The following is a 17,381-nucleotide window of genomic DNA, read 5'->3' as shown; positions in this document are numbered from 1 at the left end:
TCGAGGAAGATGGAGTGTGCAGCAGACACACGGAATCGAGAAAAAACAGGCTTGGTTTCTCTTTTTCACTTTCTACTTTGGTGAGTAGTGGAAATAAAAGTGTTTCCATCCAGCAGGCCTCAGAAGTGTCCTCTGTGACCTTTAACTTCACCATCATGCTTATTTGTAGTGAGATCCTCAGCTGGTGTAAATAGTCATGGTTTTGACAAACTGACCTTCTCTTCTACCACAGCTCCCACCCCCAGACTCCACCTTGTCAGACCCTCCCACCACCAGTGCTTTCTGTAGCTGATTGCAGCCTGGCCCTTTCTCAGTCAGGCCTGTACAGCTACTTTACTTAGTCCTATAACTCTGATTCCTTTGACATCAGGCAGCCCTGGTAAGAGACAGGACATGTCATGTTTGAGGAGACTTTCTTTGAGTGACTGAGGACCCTTCCTACTATACTGCAAGGGTACAGCACTTAAGCAAACCCCATGATTCTTTCAAACATAATTTCCACTGATAACAGTGGGGGAAAAAAGAAGATTCAGACTTTGATGGGATTTGTACCAAGAACAGCTTCAAATAAGCCTAGTAGGTTGATGGACATGCCAGGTCTTTATTTACCAGCAGACCAACAGATCAGAGACCAGAGCCATAGGATGGCTATATGGGGTCAGCAAAACCAGCTTTTGGAGCAAAGGCCTGAAAAAATTGTTTCCCACTAAAATTCAGGAGATGAAATAAAGCAGAGTTCTCTCATTCCCTGTTGAGCTTGTGAAAGAGTTAGAATGCCACTGATGCCGCTAAAAGCCACGTGCCTCTCCCCAGTTGCCCATTAAATAGCAGGAGGCTGCCACGGGGCCACCCGGTAATTCAGTCACACCTCACGCACAGGATCTCCTTTCAGCATGACTGTCCTCACTCTTGCTTTTTGCACCCACCGCCAAGCAGACCCGCAGCTCCCATCACATTTACCACGTGGCCTCGTTCACATGCTCCACGTTGAGATACCACATCATCTCCGGGGCCAGAGAAAGATCCCTGCTTTTGCGGGATGATGACATCTCTTGCCACGGAGAACTGCTTGACTCTCCCCCTTCCCCAAGAAAAGGAAAGAGAAGTGGAAAGAAAATGTTCCATACAGCATCCTGCTGCTTCATTTGGGGGCAGCGGAGCAGATGAACAAGGCTTGCCAGCACTCATACCTAGCTTTTCTCCTTTTTTTTTCATCCTTCTGACTTTAGTAAGACCTACTCAAACTCAGCACAACCCTCCTTAACACAGTAGGACCTAAAATGATAGTTTTCCTCTGGTGGAGACTGTAGGTTAGCAGTGCCCAGCTCAGTCAGGGCTTGCATTTTAATTAGAATCTCTAATGGCAAAATAATGTGAGAATAATCCCAGTAAGTGCTTTGCCTCTGGCATCCAGAGATAATACTGACATTTCAGGTGTTCTCTAGTCTGTATCCATTTATTATTATTTTTTGTCCTAGAGCATCAGCCACAGGTCCTTAAACCTGATAGACAATATCCTCATAAATAAGCATGATACAAGAAGTTCATTCCCCTGAAGAGGGTATGGTCACGGGTATGTATCTCACTGCCTACATTTCAGGAAGCTAATGGGCAGAGGATGAGTCAGTGAGGGAAGCTGTGAAGGAGCTTTTCTCTCGGCAAACTTTGCAGGGAGCCCAGGCCTCTGACTTTGGGATCAACGCTGCATGGCAGGGGGTCCTGTTCTCCAAGGAAAGACCACTCTGCTCAACACTGTTGTACAGCTTGGAAACAAACCCACTTCTCTTGTCAGCTTTTTGGAGCAGGACCTACCTTTGGGCTGGTTTTGGACAACACTGAGCATAGTGGAGTTTTGGCCACCAATTTGGACCACAGGAGACACGCTGAAAGCACCAGATAACCAGTCATCTGCTGCTGCCCTGAAAGCACTACTGGGGTATTTAAAACACATTGAGCCTTTTTCTCAGGGTTGATGTGTGTAAATACTACTTTTAAAGCATTTCAGCCTTTTTAACCCAAAGGCATTTCTAAGTCTACCTTTCCATGGTGTTACTAGAGGAAATCAAACCTGCACTAAGGCTAATTGTGGATATGCAACTGCCATGAGATCTCAAAGGCAGAAAAAAACTCATATAAGGATTTAAAGCACCTGTCAATGTTAGCAGAGCCATTTTCCTATGCACACTAAATTCCAGTAAAGAAGACCTACAGGAAAGATGGGGAGGGACTTTTTATCAGGGAGTGTAGTGACAGGATGAGGGGTAATAGTTTTAAACTGAAAGAGGGTAACATTTAGATTAGATATCAGGAAGAAATTCCTTTCTGTGAGGGTTGTGAGCCACTGGCACTGGTTGCCCAGAGAAGTTGTGGATGACCCATGCCTAGAAGGCTTCAAGACCAGGTTGGATGGGGCTTTGAGCAACCTAATCCAGTGGAAGGGTCCCTGGCAGGGACCCCCCGTGGCAGGGGGTTGGACTAGATGATCTTTAATCTCCCTTCCAACCCAAACCATTCTATGATTCCATGATTCTGTGTCTCTATGTTTATTACAGCTTTGTTTTCTGATATGATAACACTGGAAAAAAAGATCCAGGGATCCAGCTGGAAAAATTAAAAAAGAGGGGGAAAAAAAAAAAACCATGACTACACACACACTTTAAACAGTTGCAAAAAAAGCTTTTCTTCACTGGCTTAGGCCAATCCTCCCTGCCAGTAAACTAGGCAGGACTGTGGTTTAACAGCTTTGCAGATGCTGTGAGGTAAAGAGAAAGAGCAAGTGGCTCCTAAGGCGTTCACGTTGGTGGCCTCGACTCTCTCTGTCGCTCTTTTATCTGTTAACTGGAGCCTTCAGTGGAAGGACAGAGAAGTACGGAAGTGCAGATGATTCACCAGTACCTGTGCGCACAGATTGTAACGAACAAAGTGGAAGGAGTCTAAAATAAAGTTATGTGAAGTGAGAGTGAAAACCAATCCGGGTGGGGTGGTCTGTTTAAAACCACTTTGCTATGCCATTTGGGCTCACGGGTATCGGAGACGTCAAAAAGTATTTCCTAGCTCCCTGGTAGTGTTGAGTTATGCTCCTACGATGCAGTTTCTGATGGATTTGTCCACCGAAATCACACATTTCTGAAGACCTGCTGAGTGCTGGCTGACTGTTAGCTAAGCACGCTGCTTTCTTTGAAGGTGCCAAACTGCACTAAAAGTAGTTAAAGACACAGGAAATGTTTTCTTTTTCCATTTAGGCAATTGTGGTCCTTGCCCCAGGGATGTTATATGAGCACGAATGGGAGGGACCCAGACCCACATGGTAGGAGAAAAGTTAAATAGCTCTGGAGCTGGTGAAGCGTCCTGCTTCCCATTTCAGCCAGGCGATCCCTGTAATCTGTCAGCTGTCCCGCTGCCTGCTATAGACCAGCATCATTAGGTACATGAAAGGGGAAAACAAACATGCACAAAACCCAAGAAAACAAAGCAAACAGGATTCATGGTCTAGTGGTTAAAAGGCAAAGGCTGGGGAGTCAGGAGAGCCGGCTTCTCTCGCAGGTTGTGGCACTGTAACGCTCTTTGGTTAGCATCTCCTCCCTGTGCCTCAGTTTACCCAGCTATAAAAAGGGGATGATTACCCCTCCCTGTATACATTAGGAGGGCTCCAAAGCACTCACAGCCTAATCAGTGCTACAGGTTATTCCAGCCTTGGCAACCTGGGAAAAATCAAAGCTGATTTATACAGTCGTATATTTGCTGGCACTGACAAACTGGTAGAGACAGCCCTGTCAAGTATCATATTTTGAACATAAGGTTTATGCCATTCATTCCTGTCTTTTTTTTTTTTTCCATGCAATGGGAAATCTATTGCCTATGCTGATATCCCCTCTGCCTGTGAGGCAAGGCACCAAAATGAATAAAGCCAGGGGGTTTCAGCCTCAGAGAAAGGCCACAGCAGAGCATCCCATGGGTCTGCTGCCAGTGGGACCCCAATGCAAAGGAGGTTGGCTGGGAGGTGTGTTCACAGCTGCAGCACCCCAGTATGGCTCTGCCCAGTTTTTGTCCCCTGTGTCACTAAATCTGACACGATGGCACGTCACACATTAAAGATACCATCATACCATTGCGCTAACAGCAATGTACACAAAAAAAGACACCCTTGAAATGGCAGAAGAGGGGAGACGATCCCTGGCATATCTCTGTTGGTTAGACTTGGGTTTCTTGGTTATGCTGGTTTTGCTTATGCCCTCCAACCAAGAGAGCTAAACCAGCAGCATTTGTCAAAAATCTCAGCTAAGCCCAGTGTCTGCACAAGTTAGTCAAGAGGGCTGTAACAGTCACACATCACGCTCTTCTTACCTGTGATGAGCCCAGCTGCATCAGCAAACATTCCATTTCTCTTTCAAGCATGTTGTAAATTATAGGCCTAAACCTTACCGATTTACACCATTCTGAACCTTTGGCCCTTCTGGAGCATTTCATTAAGAAAAAGGATTGATAAGCTCAACATGAATAGGTTTCTTTACAGAGGTCTCTCCTTTGGTGTGTTCTTAAGGTCCAGCCAAAGCAGTTTTTTCTTGTCCATCACTAAACTGAGAATTGTGGACCTACATACATTTTATCAGAAGAGGCATTACCTTCTGCCGAAAATGGGAAATTTTTGTCAAGAATCTGAAAACCTTCAAGATACTCTAAAAGTATTCCACCTGAAAACCAAAATTTTCAGTTTTCAGCCTTTTTTTCCCCTTTTTTAACAGCAGAAAGACATTTTCCATAGAAGACATGACAATAAAAAGCAACTCACTTCCTGGGAAAATTCAATTGCAGGTATTACAGTGAGAGCTGCAGGGCACTAATGATGGATAAGATATACAATAGTATATTGGCTGAGGGGAGACCTTATGCAGGCTGAGGGGAGACCATGTCGCCCTCTACAACTACCTGACAGGAGGCTGTACCGAGGTGGGTGTTGGTGATAGGACAAGGGGAAATGGTGTCAAGTTGCGCCAGGGCAGGTTTAGGTTGGATATTAGGAAAAAGTTTTTCACAGAAGGGGTTGTCAAGCATTGGAACGGGCTGCCCAGGGAAGTGGTTGAGTCCCCATCCCTGGAGGTATTTAAAAGACGAGTAGATGAGGTGCTTAGGGACATGGTTTAGTAGTGGAATGGCAGGGTTAGGTTAACAATTCAACTTGATGATCTTAAAGGTCTTTTCCAACCTAAACGATTCTATGATTTTATGATTCTGTGATTCTATATTAATGTCTGCCTTTACTCAGGTGTTTAGGATCTTGACTGCCTGAGGCAAAGGTCCAAATAGCCACTGGAAAAAGCTTTTTCTTTACTTGCTTACTGGGAAGACATTGAGACCTGGATTTATCCCATCTAACAGCATGGGCTTGACTTCATTGCCCACAGCTGGGTGTGAAGTGCCACTTGAGATGTCCTGTGTCATGTTTGCCAGTCTCTGGGGATGGCTCAGATACCCCAGGTGTCTCAAGAAGCAAATGCATATGTGAAGGCAACAGAGTGAACCCTGGGTTTAATCAAGGTGTTAGGAGTGTGCATGTCTTCATCTCCTGCTGTAGATAACAGAGAGAAACAAACACTTCTGTTCATTACTGAGTGAGCCTTGGGTGACTAGAAATATATTTAATCTCAGTTAACTTTACATCTCTAGTACACTCAGGTACTTGTCTAGAGTCCCCCTGTAGTCACTGGAGAGAGAGAGACAGATGGTCAGAGACATTAAAGATGCTACATTAGATACCTTTATTGGTGGGATGCACTTTATGGAGAGAGCCAAGATAGCTAGCTTCAGTTGTGATAAACCACTGAATCATTACCTGGGTTTAAAAAAAAGGCTGGAGATCACTTGATCCAGCCCCTTGCTCAAAGCAGAGACATCCTTGAAGTTAGATTAAATTGTTCATGGTCTCACCTGGTTGAGTTTTTGATGTTTCCAAAGATGGAGATTTCACAGCCCCTGTGGGTGCCTCTTCCACAGTTTGACCACCTTCAAGGTAAAAAAGAAAAGTCTCTAGTATCTTATCAGGGTTTTCCTGTCTGTTGCCTTAGTCCTGTTGCTGTGCACCTCTGAGAAGAGTCTGGCTCGGTCTTCTCTACACACCCCCATAAGGTAGCTGCAATACCTAATTCCATAAGATAAATTATCTTGAATCTTCTCTTGTAAAACAGAGCCAACCCAGGACCCTCAGCTTCTCCTATTATGCCATGTGTCCCCACCTTCAGCCATCTTGGTGATCCTCCACTGGGCTTGTTCCAGTATGTCAAACAAATATTTGATACTTCATATTAGAGGATATAAATTCCCTTCCACCCATCCTCTTGCTGTATAACCTAGAAGTCTTAGACACTCTGGGCAGTTCCTTACACTCCCATAGGATGAACGCAGACCTTAATGATGAATGAATTTCTAAATATGAGTTTCATTCAGAATAGCAACTGCACTTTAATTTACATTCTACTTCACAGCACTTCTTTTATGAACTCCGTGTAGACAAGGGCACTGAAGGTCTCTTAAAAAGCTTATTTCCACTGTAGGTGCCATGGAATTTGTGATCATTCATGAGTGAAATCCTCTAGGGGAATACATAGGTAGGTTTGCTCCACATCACTGATAACTGTTAAGCCTCAGAAATCTTTGGACCAAAGGCCTCATAGAGGTCACTGTGATATTATTCTTAAAATATGATCTTTCCTGCTGTTGGTTAACCGTCCAGTACAGTGTAGCTTTGAGAATAGAGGGAAGCATTGCTAAAATGGTTTCTGAGAAGTCCAAATGACCTGACTTTTCTTCAGAAAAGGAGGTGGAAGTAAACAAACAGGGGCGTAAACGGATAGATCGCTTTGCATGGAAAGTGGAAGCAAAGGACTGTAAAAAAGCAGGCTTTGTAATTATACAGTCATTCTACTGCCAGTAAAAAACGGGAAGGGAGAAAAATTAAAAAAAAACAGGTGCCTTTGCTAGAATGAAAAACTGGGTCTACTTGCCCACCTAAAGGGTAATAATAGCCATTCTGGGAGTGCTAAACTCTTTGAACTGTGTCTAAGTACCACTTCTGTTTATTTTAAGGAAGGAAACTGTCAGGTTCTGTTTGTTCGTAGTGAGCCATCCACAATGCGCCTGATGCATTCAGGACTAGTAAAATAGTGGTACATCAAGTATAGGAAGCAAGAGGTTTATCATGGGATTAGTCTTACAGAGATAAAAGTAATCACAGCGTTGCTCAGGACTTCTTGTTTGCTGTGAAACTTGACTAAAGGAGGTGATGGGTCTTTTCTTTTACAGCTCTTTCTCGTTCAGGAGGGAGGAAAGTGGGGTTAAAATAAAAACCACTCATCTCTCCCTTATTTTGTTTTTCCCCATCGTTTGGTACTTTGCAAAGGGGCAACTTTTTAAGGGATCATGTTTCTACCTTGCAACAAATCCCAGTCATGATTTTTATGGGCTAATTGCATTCCTGAACAGGTCATGAACTCTGGGCTGGTTTATTTCTATTCCTGATTTTTAATTTTAATTTAAAAAAAAAAAAAACAATAGCAAAAGAGAAGTGAACTGATGCAACTAAAACTATGCTTTTACTTGCAGTGCATATGTTATGAGGCCAGTTTTTTACTGTTTCAGGGAGTCATGTGTTTTATAAGCCAACTGGCTTAGCCTATTAGCTCATCACCTTGTGCCAGGGTTCCTTTATTTCTGGCACCAAGAACAAAAAATTTTGAAAGAAAACTATTTTTGGAGGAGTTTTCACCTGTAATTCACAATGGCAAAGCCTCTCAGGGATACCAACCGCAAGCCAGACCACTCTTCCTCAGGTCATTTACACTTTTTTCTTTGAACTGCTATATTGTAGACTCGACATGTGCACAACTCCAGGGAAATGCTGTCTTATGGCATGGATGGATCTCCAGCCAGTGCTTGACACTTGCATGAAACTTTGGACTATCCAGGCACCTAGGTTAGGGGTGGGATATATCTAGTCTTATTTCATGCATCTCAGCTAGCTATACAAGACCCTTTAGAGCCAGTAGAAAGAAATCAAGACTCAAGAGGGGGAATTAAGCTGACCTGTCCTGAGCCACTTCTCTGGGGTTTGATACAGTCTGGCCCATGAATGAAGCACGGGTCTGGAGAGCTGAGCTCTTGTAGCTGTCTGTTCAAACACAAGCATACAGTAGGGATTGAGACAAGCCTCTGTATCACATCACATCGAAAGAGGATGCCACAGTACTTACTGAAAGCACTCTGATACAGGATGCCCATTATGGGGAAGTTCTGAAACAAAATCTGTAGTTCAAAACAGAGTCAATTAAAAAAAGAAAAGAAGAAAAAAAAAAAAATAAAGCATTTCTATATTTTGTACTGGTAAATGTCAGAGTGCCATTTAATTCTAGTGATGCCTACCAGACAGGTTACTGGGCCTTCCCCAATTTTGCATTGGTCCTTTCAACCCTAAAATCTCTTGGTCAGGAACTGTCTATTTAATGATTCTTTTTGTTGGTGAGTCCTGAAGCCCTGATCACAGCAAGCACAACAATACTGTATAACACAGCAATAACAAAAATTACATACATTCCGATATGCTACATGTTGGATGAATGCATCTCATCTGACTTTAGATGACTGTGATGTATGTGCCTACCTCCAAGTGAACATCTAGCATATCATCATGGTCTGAGAAGACCTAGTCATTGTAGTAATTGGAGGAAAATGTCTGATTTCTCTGCTTTTGAAGGAAGTAAATCACACCCTAGTCTCTACTGACCCTGTCTGGTTTTTCTCCATTTACTAGCAAGGGTTCCAAGGTAATTCACTCAAGTGTGGGTATCTACTTTATAGACGAGAACTTTTGGTGAGGTAGCTCCCATGTTTAGTTACACAGGGTAGCAAGGGACTGTAAGGTCTGCCCATTCTTGTCTCCACAATCTTTGGATAACTTCCAGAACTATGGCTCGCAGTAAATTCCAAAGCACCAGTGGGAGGTATGAAGAAAGGAGTTAAAGTTGTGGCTCTGCTCACGCCATGATCTGACCAAGTGAGTGGAATTGGTGTGGATGATGATGGGGGTAAATGCCTTGGATAAGGGAGTGCAGTAGCTTATCTCTTTCTGCAGACAAAATGTAGACGAAACAGGATGTTCCAATAAAATCCTGCTCAATATTGACCTAGATAGATACCTAACAAAAAAACTGTGGCCTCAATAACTTGTCCATATTCAGAGACCTGTGAAAGGCCCTTAAGGAAAAGATTTTTTCAAGTCCTTGTCCTAGCACAAAGAAGTTCTTTGCCCGATAATAAATGCTTTTTAACACTTGTGCAAAACCAAAACAAACCAGGGCTAAGCACTCCCATAAATCACTACAAGTCAGCTATCTCCTTGCAATTCTGTGAACACAAGGGGAAAAAATGTTAAAGATGTAATGTTGACAAAACAATACATTAAAGACATAATATGGAATAAAACAATGAATGCAAAGCCAGTTTGCTGTTTAGATGGCCAGAACACAATGTGAAAGGGATGATTATGATTTTAGACATTACTATTATGAAATAATAAATTCTTGCAATCTCCTCATCTCTGACAAAAGGCAGACAAGATAGGTAAGACAGACAATTCAACAAGCTTCACAACTCGGGGGTCTTCTGCTCCCCACAGTCCTTTGCAAAAGGATACAAGACTTAGATGGCTGATGGTACAGCCAGCACTATCGCTCTCCATTTTGAGAGAAATACAAAGTTTACTTTGAGAAAATCTCCCCAAAATTACAAAATGCAAAATATACCATGCCAGCCGGCAGACTTTTTAAACTTTACTTTGTGCTGCAATGGAAAATAGATACTGTGGAAAAAAGAAAGAAATGATTTTTTAAAACCTGTTTTGCAATTATTATTTTTTGCATTGACATCTTTACTTTTCTCTCCACTCCAGGGCATGATCAGGTGAATAGATTTCCATAGAGCAGTATAAGTGTGGGAAAGCATGTGTGTTATGGTCTGTCTTGTCATACTCCAAATCAATGGGTTCAGACATTTTTAGCATTCTTTAAAACCAAGCTCTACTTGTAATTAGTATTCCACAATAATCACATCAAAAGCAATTAGGTGGCCAAAGGCAGGATCCTGTATCCTATGAGTGAAAGAACAATGCCCCATCAGGTTATCTACAGTATGAACCCCCAGTTCCTCTCCCATACTGGGAAAAAGTCTGCTGTACCAGTCTCATCACATGTCTCAGCAAGGTACCTCAATACAGGCATAGTCTGCTCTTGTCCCCTGCTTTACTGCTTTCTCTTGATTTTTACCCTCACCATTTCCCCTTCTTATTGTCAAGAGGCTGCTTTTCTCCTGGCTGTCACAGACAATAGACACAACCTTCCAGCATCACACACAAAATCAGATTTTTTTTGGCTGTTCCTCTACCACAAAGGCTTGTGAGTGCAGGTAACCAGGCTCCTCACCATCTTGTCCCTGAAAACCACTGCTCCTTCAGCCCCCCAGGAACACTGAGGAAGCCACCCGGGGCAAAATTTCAATGGAAATATTTATTTTAACTCGGTTATTTTCAGCCAAACATTCAACATATTCAGATCATGCCTGTCTGCTTCAGGGAAAGCAAGTGTTCTGCAAGCGGAGGGAAATCAGGAGAAGGAACCAAAAAAAACCACCCGTCTGCTGAATCAAAAGCCAAAGACGGGCCTGGTCCTTCCCTTCAGAGGCCTGAAAGAGAATGAAGGGAAAGTCTGAGACTTCCTGCCTTTGTAATGAGTTTACTAATTAAATGTTAATTGTGGGCCTCAACTGACCAACATTTAAATGAGGCCTCGGAGCCAGGAATTGGGCTATTGTGGTCAAATTGTTTATATGGACGGGAAAATGGCTTTCTAAACATAGGATTCCTGTGCACTGGCCAAGTGCTGGAGGAATCTCCATGTGCAGAGCTCCTGGGGATCACGCCTGAGGACTGCTCCCAGAGAGCTTCTCCGTCCTCAGCCGGCGAGCAATCACACGTGCTTCTGGATGCCTCTGGCTTCTGCTATTTCCTACAACAGACTGGCTTTGAAGGGGACCCAAAAAGGGAATGTCCTTGCCAGCCATCACTGGCCCAGTTGAGCAGGTGAGCAATGCCAGTGATCCCAAAGGGTGCACTTGTCTAATGTAGACAGGAGGTTCCCCACCCCACACTCCGTGGGTGGCGATTAGAGGATATTTGTGCCTTATACTGAGATTAGAAGTGGTTTGTGGCAGGAACTCTCATTTTTTTTCATCTGTGTTTAGTGCAGAAAGCAGCACTATGGGACTGTGCCTCAAGGCTGGTGCTCACAGCCCCAGCTGCTGTCAAATGAATAAGTACAAAAACCCTTCACACTTCAATGCTTCCCTCTTTTCTTTACTCTTCTTGATAGCATCCACATATTCAGACTGGCTGTTGAAACATGTTACAGTCTGGGCTCTGATGCATCCTCTATAGTTTGGGTTGAGTTCATGTCTTTGGGACATTCAGCAGAGATTTGAACCTATGAGTCTGACTATCCTCACTCCTTCACCTTCCTTTTTATCTGAATTTCCTCTGACAGCTTGAAGAGGCTTTTTCACACCCATCATTCACATCACCTGCTGCTCCTTATCCAAAATCCTCCTGCTAAGGAGCAATGGGTACAGTTCAGCCCTTGACCCACTTGGGTCAGTTGTTCAGCTCCTATTGTTCCTTCTGACTTTGCTTTGCTACTTATCTCAAAATCCAATGCAAAATATGCTAAGCTTCCTATCAGTGTCTATCTTCAGTTTCAGAACCACATGCCAGGTAGGTTTTGAAGAATTCGTGCTTTAGTCAGCCTACGTGGTCTTGCATTTCTCCCAAAATCATTTCAGTACAGTAGCACAATATGATGAGGCAAAAACGATTTTGGGGTGCCAGAAGCCTGGGAGTTATGCTCTGTTTCCTGCATATGTATTTCGCCCCTGAAGTTTTCAACCATACTGATTAAAATTGACCACACCACCTTAGGCTTGGTGACAGCAATTAAGACCCATCCCCACCAATGCTGATAAATTTGGCCTGGTAAATTCTAGCTGAACTTTCATCCTTCTGTTGAGCTTCCTCTTCTATTTCTGTGTTTAAGTCGTACCTTTGTATTGTTGGTATTTTAGATTTGAAAATGTATTTGACCGTTATATCTTGGGGGAGGGGGGAGAAGAAAAAAATACTCACCTGATTTACCAATTAGCTTTCTATTTTATTTTAGAAATTGATGTCAAGGAAGTGAAGTGATAGCCTAAGCCATGCTGAAAGGTTCTATTAGTTTTGGGGTAGCTACAGTGTTAAGCAATTCCAGCTTACCTGGGAAAGGTCAGATGAGTCCCAGCGATAAGGCTCACGGCTGAATGTAGTGCTTTATTGTGGAACAGCTTCAAGCTGTATTAGCCAACAGTGACTTAAACTAGCAAACTGGGTTCCCATCAAGTCCAAATTAAGCTCTTGTACTGAAAGGTCCCATTGGATTTCAAATACTGAGAACTGCAGCAAAACCAACCTTCCTGTCATCTCTCACCCTCAGAAGAAAACGAAAATTCAGTCTTTCTTTCTGTTTTGTTTTCTATTCCAGTTTAACAGTGAATATTAAGAGCTTCTATACCCATGGAATATGAGGAAGCAAAGTGCCTCCACATTGTCTCTGCTCTTTGGAAATGCCAAGAGGCCAAAGCATAGCAGGAAGCATGATGAGAAGCCACTAGTGTCCCTCACCTTAGGGATTTGGTTCTGCACCAGTGGCCGTCCTGTAGTACCACACCCTGAACTCCTCTTTTATAAAACCATTTTGGTTTTGTCAAATAAAATCATAACCTGCTTCAAGCAGTTCCTCTTGGCTATTTTGCTCAGGTATATTCCAGTCTGACGTGAAGATGCTCTGGGCAGTGTTTGTTGTAATGTGATCTGGTCACGGTCTCTTCTGGGATCAGCCAATACAACATCACTGATGCCAAGAAGTGACTTACTGGGGTTACTGGTTGTCTTCTGTTTAAGGAAACTTTTCTTCTATTAAAGAAACTGTTTCCTATTTCCTCCCTGTTTGAGGGTAACACATTGATTTCAGTGCCCTTACTTCTGACTATCAGAATTGCACCAGATTAAATGAACTGTATGTATCCTTACAAATCCATGTTTCTGCAGAAGAAATGGCGTATGTTTTTTCTTAAATGATGGCCTTCATAGTCATGCATATTTATAACAGCACGGGAGCACAGGACAGCTGAGAGGAATTATTGCCACCACTGTACAGATGAGCCACTGACCTACTGGCGTCCAAACTCATCGCAACAAATTTTGGATGCTAAAGTGAAGCATCTGAGCGAGGTACATAATCAGCTGACGCTTCACCTGTCATGAAAGGGATGGGCGGAGGTGGCAGTGTCTTCATCAGCCGTGGTTAGAGCTGCAAAATCCTCTGTTGGAGTCTTCAGTGGCAGATGTGCTGTGGGGATGGGTGAAGAGGAAGCACAAACTGCCAAAACAGCTCTCTTGGTTTGTTGTTCTTGCTGTTATTCAGTGGCTGTACCTTTAAAATTTTGTTCTTGTTGTTTATAATTTGCTTTTTTTTAAGGGTGGAGAAAGAGAGATAAGATGCACATCAAGAAATGTCCACTTAATATTTCTGAATCCAATAAATACGATTTGACTGCTTTCTGTGTAAATATATATATCATGGTTGCTTGGAACATGATTCTCCTTGAGCTAGGGACATGTAAATGTTATTTTTCATATATAAACCTACCCATAAACTCAGTCCAAAACCCTGGGAAAGGTGCATGGCAAGGAAGAAAGGCTGTTCTAGCATTTAATGTGTTGCCCTCTGTCTCTTGACACTTTACCTTAGCTTTCTAGAGCGAGGGCTTGGGCCAGGTATCATGCATCTTGGTCCAGTGAGTTATTGCCATTAATTTATTGCACTTAATTGAGTTACCTAAGCAGGGCTGTAGCCACCCTCGGTGGCTCTGCATGTCACACAATGCCCACTCCCGGGACACATACGTTTCTGTCTCATGTCTCAGTGAAGTTACTGCTGGGGTCTGCAACCAGGTAGAAGCTGGGCCACTACTCTTGGGTAGTGAAAGGACATCGACTTTTACTTCCTGATCTTCAGGTTGGCTTCGTAGAGCTGAGTGTGAATGAAGTGAGAAAAATTAGATCTCAGAAATGTGGTGGTGGAAGAAGTGAGATTTTGAGACTGTCTCACACATCAGGCAAGGGAGATCACACGTCAAAGGTGGCTCCTATGCAGTTAACAGTGGCGTGTTCAAGCTTCTTCCAAGAGGAGTGGGGGCAAAGGGAGACCTCAGGATAGCTGCAAGGCCCACAGCTGTGTGGAAGCTGTCTCAGATAAGGAGGCAGTAGACAGGAACCTACCACTAAGCACCACTCTGGAACACAACTGTCAGACTGGGATAAATCCATGGCCACAAGCGTTACCCATGGCTGTCAGTGTGCTGTGCACCAGAGGCACCCCACAGTCCCTGGAGATAGGATGGGAAGGTGGGATTCAGAAAATACCTGTTCGAAAAGCACAGATCCTGAACTCCTGAGCTATAGGAACGCTACAAAGCCTCAAAGCAGCCACTCGGTCCACAACACCACTGAGCCATTTGAGTTTCCTCCGACTGAGGATGCCTCTTACCCGCTCTGATACGTTAGCACCAGTCCAAATGAAATTCTGCAACCTCAAATACTTCTCTTATGGCATCCCAGTATAGTTAAGCTCAGAGAGAGCCTCAAGGATACTGAAAGCATCAAACCTTGCTGACACCACATCACTCCTGAAGTTCAATATGAATTGATATTTTTACAGATCCAATCCCGACTGCCTCACAGTCACTATGACATTAGGAGGTTTTAGCCCCATTTCCCAGATAGGGAGATGAGGCTCAGGGAGATGGAAGATGGTGGCACAGTCCTGTGCTACCTGGCACAGCAGGAGGAGCGCAACTGCATCAAGGCAATGCCCAAGGCAGGTCAGGGAGACCCTCTGAGAAGCAGGAGCATTTCCCTGGCTGAAGCAAGACACTGCCAGTGGTTCATGGCTTTCCATAGCCAATGGCATAGTTTGGCATCCACCTGGGTATCTCTGAATGCTTCTGCCTTGGCTTAAGAAGATATCCTGCTAAAGACAGGTTTCAAAGCAAAGCCTGCGTCAATCTCCCCTAGCAATTTCCTAGCAGAACTTACAGCCATTTCCAACTAAAATCATTAAATCATATGCAATTGCAAGTAAGTAAACAGTTGTCACAGGACCCTTAATCTCAGGAGAAGGAGGTGTTGGCAGACTGCCAACAGCCCTAGCCTTGGAGAACTTTACCTTGGTTTGTAGACTCATAAAGTCGTATTCACACTGCCCATCATGAGGGCCTCATTTAAGTATCACACCTCTTAGGGAGTGTTAGGTCAAGAGACTGATGAGCAATTCAGACCACCTACCACCAGAGCTGTCAGACCCACATCCTTCTTACAGTCAGTGGAGAAAAATAATCACATCTCAGTTAAACAGGCTACCAGTTATTATAGATGAGGAAGGCCTCCAGACTGGTGTCCTACACATGGCCCATGGACATTTTCTGCCTGGGTCAGAGCCCAGTCCATCCAGCCCAGTGTCCCTCTCCAGCCAAATCCCAAGCCAGAAGATGAGGACACCATGAGGAAGAAATAAAAAGCTTCACAATAGCTCTCAGTTAAATATTCTGCGACTCCCACCTTGCTTCCCTTCTTAGTAAAAGATGGAAGAAATAATTCTGCATTAAATCTTTTTGCTACACAAAAGAACAAGTTCCCCAAATGATTTTGTTAAACTCTGGTTGCTATTGGCAAATGGTTCTAGTCAGGGAAAAAAATCAAGAAGAGGGAGAAGAAAAAGAAATTGATGCGCTTTTTTTAAAATATTTTTTTCTTTCTGGTAGTGAATGTGAAGTGACCCAGAAAATCAGTTATTTGCTCTAATATAGAGCTATAATCCTCCCTAACAGCTAGAGTTTAGCTTAAGCCCTGAAGTACAAGGTTTAATATGCCTTCCAATAGTTTTATTGTCTTTAATTATGGTTTGTATTGTTATCCTTGGTATCTGTATAAATAACCAATCCCTTTTTCAATATGGTGTCCTTAGGGGACAAAGTACACGATATGACACTGTCTGTGCCTTTGCACCTCGCTACCTGTTCCACAGTGAGAACTTCTGAGTGTAGGCTAGTTTCAACCATATTTGACCGAGAAGCAGAGATACCAAGTTACTATGTCCGGAAAAGTTGAATTGTAAGAGTAGCCTGAAGTAGAACAGCGTCACCATTGAATGAATCATGCCAGGAAAGCTGCAAAGAAGGAAAACTTTATAGAGGTCCAAATGTGACAGATCTGACCAACATTTGCACTTTGTAACATATCAGAGAATATGCCTGGGAAACTAAATCCACAGAGCCTTCTTCTGCTTGTTTAGGCCAAGCTATTTATTTTATAATCTTGTTTAAACCCTGCGCTTAGCAATTTTTGGTAGCAAGTTTTTCCCCAGATCAGTTGCATGTTGATAGTACAAGCATGATCATACAGACATTTCAGATGTACCCTTTCTGTCTCAGCCCAGTTAGATAGCATGTGGCTGATGGTGAAGGATGGACACTTTTCTGGACAGCTCTGAAAAAATCCAGAGATTTTTTGACCTGCGTATGGTTCAACAGAAGTCATTTTCATGGAATGAATTTGATATATACAGACAGGAAATAATCTTCACAGTATTTAGAAGATGGAAAATCAGACGGATTGAAGAATTTATGGGAAGATGCGCTTATATTGCATGTTCATTTGAAATCTGATTCATTCCTCATGCATTTTCTTGCATGCCTTCATTCATTTCGCACCTACTTCCTCTGTGGGTTCCAATGGCACCTATTACATTACTGTCTTCCCACCTTCGTGTTAGCTTACTCACTTTCTCTATTTTTAAATGCAGTGCACACATTTAGTAGGTACATGAGGAGCCTCAACAGAAGTTAATTTAAACAGCATACATTTGCATTGGAGGTCTCCCTTCCAAATACCTGCCAGGCCCAGGGCTCCTTGGTTTATATGAATTAGTGGCATCACCGCCTCAGGTGCAGAAGCTCTGAGAACTAATCTGCTGCACTGTAATGATCCAGTTCTTATTACACTATGGTGATTAAGGCCGCAAGTTGAAGAAAGTGTTTAAATGCACATTAAGCATATGCTTAAGCCTTAATGGTGATAATAATAACAACACTTCCAATTGTACAGCTATAAAATAGGGGAGAGAAACCTGGATTACCTACTGGAATCACATATTTTCATGCTAAATTAGAGTGCAATGAAAAATGAGATGAGA

Source organism: Egretta garzetta, unplaced genomic scaffold (assembly GCF_000687185.1).
Source record: "Egretta garzetta isolate BGI_Z169 unplaced genomic scaffold, ASM68718v1 scaffold260, whole genome shotgun sequence".
NCBI classification, from domain to species: Eukaryota; Metazoa; Chordata; class Aves; order Pelecaniformes; family Ardeidae; genus Egretta; species Egretta garzetta.
Note: the sequence above shows the minus strand (reverse complement) of the source record.